Source organism: Heterocephalus glaber, unplaced genomic scaffold (genome assembly GCF_053883595.1).
Source record: "Heterocephalus glaber isolate CG9 unplaced genomic scaffold, H.glaber_assembly_v1.0 deba00000818, whole genome shotgun sequence".
NCBI classification, from domain to species: Eukaryota; Metazoa; Chordata; class Mammalia; order Rodentia; family Bathyergidae; genus Heterocephalus; species Heterocephalus glaber.
Window position 1 is genome coordinate 1,138,836 of NW_028258164.1, and position 4,764 is coordinate 1,143,599.

Consider the following 4,764-nt stretch of genomic DNA (forward strand, 5'->3'; position numbering starts at 1 on the left):
TAAAAAGGAATGGCTGTTCAATGAATGAAAAAAGGATCTAAATTTCTAAAGGGTATTTAAGCATATTCATCATATTTTGACTCCCAAATCAGGAGATTAGCTGTTCTTTGGAAGGTCTTCAGGTTCTTACCCCCACATAACCATTTTGTAATCTAATAGCAAGTGGAAATATTGGCTCAAGGAGCTGACATCTCCATGAGGCGAGGTGACAAGCTGCCAAATGCCAGAGAGGAGGCCTACGAAAACCATCAGAGCTTTCATGTAGAAAGACTTCAGTTCATTGACTGAGCCCCTTAACTTTAAAATCATATAGAGACAGTCATAAAAATCTTTGCTACAAAGTTCTTTTGGGAATATAGCCTAAATGGTTGATTGGAAGGACTTAAAAGGGTACTGGACATAAAATAACATGAAATATCCTGAGGTGACGCCCAAAAGTGTGTGCAGTGTGAAGGCAGGAAGAGATCTTGGAATCACACCCTTCCCTGTTGCTATTCACTGAAACTTCTGTCCCTAGGGACAAGCAGATGAGACCAGGGTGCAGCATTCAGCTCGGGGAAGGAAGGATGGCATCCACTCACCCCCTGGTAAACCCTTCCATACTTTCCCTTGTTGCTTGTTCTTTTATTGCTAGTATATATCTCCTGATTACTTGATCTTTCCTTGAAATATACCAATGGTATACTTCCTCAGGTACTCCAGTACAGCACTGGATTTTGTAAAGAGATGAACAAAGCCGATGTGAATTTGCATTTAGCTCTCCCTGAATCTCCATATATGACCCTGGCCAAGTCACTTCACTTCTTTAGCCTGTCATTTCCACATCTATAAAAGTGTGGATGACAATGACAGCCTTACAGGGCTGCTAGGAGTTTCTCATGAGATAATGAAACGCAGTGTCTAGCACGCAGTGGATGTTCAGTAATTATCATTCCCTTTATACTGAGTCATTCTCAAAAAGGTGGGTACCGAATGCCTCAATTTCCAGGGCACATACCTTCCCTATTGTCTATGTATCCAGTGGCAAGGCTCAAAGACAAGCAGAACGTTTACAAGCAAAAACTTCTAGGGTATTTGTCCTGAAACTGAAAAGGCAAGCCACTAGCTTTTGTGCTCTTCGGGTACTGGAAGGAGACTAAAGCAGTCCTTGCTCCTGATCGCCCCCCGCCCATTAGTGCTGCTGATGGTGGGATCCTTTCACCAGAGCTTTGTTGTTAAAGTCTCTATCTTTGAGCACAATAAAGCGAGTACGTGTGCTTCATGACAGTGATTCCTTTGTTATGGAGATGACTGAAAAATACAATCCCATTCATTCATCCATTCATCCATCCAGCCATTCATTCAGCCAGCAGTCGGGGAACACCCACGCTGCAGAAACTGCCCTTCCGGAGACTCAGGCGTGCCCTGGGAGTCACCCGTGGGTTCTAGAATTCACGGTGTGGTCCATGCCACAGCCCTCGACAGTCGCCAGTGTCATTAAACTCTCACAGCGGCAGGTTGTAAAATCAGTGCCGCATTCTCCAGCCCTGCCTGGGCCACCGACGGGAAGCTCAGTCCGCGGCAGCTGCGAGGGAGGAGCTGTGGGGCCTCCCTTTCAGGGATGGGGGTGGCCCTTTTCCGGGGTAGGCAGGGACTTCCTCTTTGTTTTTAATTCTAAGATGCTGGCGTGTTTCATTTCACCGTCGTGTTTTGGTTGTCAGGCGCAGTACAAACGACGGGTGCAGCCCAGCCCCGGTACCGCCGCCCCGCCTCCCGCCACCCCGCCCAGGGTGCGATGTCCCCGGAGGCCGCTAGAGGGCGCGAACGCAAGCCCTCCCGCCCTGGCGGCTGGAGCGGCCTGTGCTCCCCACCAGCTAGGCAGCAGCTGGGGGCCTTGGTGTGCTCCGGGAGACGGCGGGAAGCAGACTTAAAGCAAGGGCAGGATTGCCAGATAAAACGCGGGACGCCAATTAAGTATGAATTTCAGATAAACAACAAATACCGATATTGAAAACATTTTTTTGTTTTTCTGAAATTCATATTCAGAATGTGCTGTCATTTTATTTGCTAAATCTGGCAACCCTAGTAAGGGACCTTGGAGAGGCAGAACGCCATTTCAGTGTGGAGGGTAGAGGCAGTGCTAGCCATTTACCTGTTACCTGAATCCAAAAGGAAAGTCTGGATCCTGTCAATGGAAGGAAGAGGCCCCATCCTCACAAGAAGCAGAGAAGCTGCTGGCCGTGCCCGCCCGAGCCTTGGTCTGGAGCGATCCTGGGCCTGGGAGGTCTTCAGAGCTGGCTCCGAGGCCGGGCACCACCTCGGGCCTCTCCAGCAGGCCGAGTTCCAGGCCAGAAAACAGATTGCAGGGGCCGGAGGCCGAGGAGGGAAGGGGGTACCCTGAGGGCCACAGAGCACCCCCCGGGGTCCTCAGGTCTCGCAGGCCCGGGCCTCTGGCAGGGTGCTCCAGGGTCTTGGCCTGGAGGGAGGCAGGGGCTGACCGCTCCTCGTGGGCCACAACAGCTCTCAGAAGAATGGACCCCATTCCAGGAGCCTTGCTAGCGTCCTCCTGCCCTTCCGTCCTTGGGAGGCTGGGGGTCATCGCAGGGGCTGGTCCAGGAGCGACTGGCTCGTCCCTCAGAGCATCCCGAGTGCTTGGTGTCCCTGTTTGGTGTCATCGAGGTGATACAATACTCGGGAGGGTTCTAGAACAAGGATCTCCACAAAACTCCCTCCAAGGAGCATTCCTCCTCTGCTTCCTCCTGCGAGACAGAGATCATGAGAAATGTTTGTATTTGCAGGGTCGGGGTCAGGGTGAGGGTCAGGGTGCCCCAGCGCTGGCCTAGTAGACAGCATTCTCCTTCAGGGCCGCAGGTTTTTATATATATAAAAAAACACTGACGCTGTTAATGTCCAATTAAATCAGCAGGGGGCACAATTTCTTCACATTGTTAGCCTTGCCTTTCTGATTATAATGAAAAACACCTACTCCGTTTCTTTGTGCTGTTTTGAATCAGTGTTATCTGATAATACAAATATCAAAATGTCACACACGCACTCGTTTTCCTCAGAAAATGGCAACAGAAGCCGTCTAAAAGGGGCTGGCACATTTACAGACAGTGCCTTGGTAATTTCATCATTTCTGCATCCATAACCCTTTAAAGAAACAGCCTGGGTGTGGCTGGGTGTGTTCAGGACGACAAATCCCAGCACTATGTGGGCTTGTTGCCTGTCTTTACGTAGAGTTTCTCAGGTACTCTCGTTTTGGGGCATCTAGAGAACTAGTACAAACCTTTCATCCATTGCTTTAATAAATAATCATAGCAGATGCTTTCAGGTGCTGTGTTGAACAGCCATCTCACATGTTGAGAGAGTTCATGTGCATGAAATACCTCACGATCCTGTGTACTGTGTTCTCTTTCTGATTTGCTAACAAGACATAGAAACCAATGACCTTGTCTTGTGCTGTGTCTGCCTGTATGACAGGGACCTGCCTGGACCCGCCCAGGCAGCAGCTTCTGCATTTGCACTGGGTCCTGGTCAGTGCTTCTGATGAATCACTTTATTTCTCTTGTCATTCATTTTATTATCTTCAAAAACGAAACCTGATTTTGAATAGTGAAAAGATTCAGGAAATCTCATCACTAAAAGTTTATCAAGAAGTCATTTAGATTATTATTATGAAATGGAATGTTAATAACAACCCCAGATCCTGTAGAAATTCCTCTGTATCTGGCTTGATTTATTTGTATTTATTAACTCATCACATTCCCTCAAAGCACAAAGAGGTTAAGAAATTTGCCTAAAATCACTGATGTAGTGAAAGGGCAGAGAGAGAAAGAAAGATACAGTCTAGCTCTTAAAACTACGTTCAAGATGTAAGATTTTACAGATTTAATTTTTAGAATAAGAAAGAATTCACAGAGTTTTAAATTATTTTTTAATTTAAAGTTTTATTTTCAATTGACATCAACTGTACATATTTCTGGGGTTCAGTGTGATATTTCAGTGATCGTTACATATTGTATAATGATCAGATCCAGATAACTGGCATATCCATCTTCTCAAACTATTATTTCTTTGTGTTGCATACATTCAAGATTATTCTACTTGCTGTTTTTGAAATATGCATTTGATTTTGATCAACCCCAATTCCCCTCCAATGCTATATGGAATATTAGAAACCGTTCTTCCTACCCGGGACCAGCTGGGTTCTACTAACATTTCTCCCCACATGCACCCCAGGGTCTGGTAACCACTATTCTATTCTTTACTTCTGTGAGCTCAATTTTTTGGCTTCCATGTAAATGAGAACACGTAGTATTTGTCTTTCTGTGTCTGATATTTCTCTTAACACAATTTCCTTCACTCTCATCCATATTGTCACAAATGGCATTTCATTTGTAATAAATGAATAATATTCCACTGTGTATATAGACTACACTTTACCCAGTTGTCTGCCAGTGGACCCCTCAATGGATTTCATATCTTGGGTCTCATGGCAAAAGTGCTGCAGAAATCAAAGAAACATAGATGTCTCTTCAACATCCTGATTTCCTTTGTATGTACACCCTGGATTTGTTGGATGGTTCAGTAGTTTTCTATATTTAATTTTTTGAGAAACTTCCACATTTTAAAAAAAATGGTTGTGCTAATTTACATCTCCACCAACAGTCTCCAAGAGTTCCTTTTCTCCAAATCCTCATCAACATGTTGGTTTTTGTCTTTTTGATAGTAGCCATTTTAACTGGGGTGAGATGATGTCCCATTGTGGTTTTAATTATTACT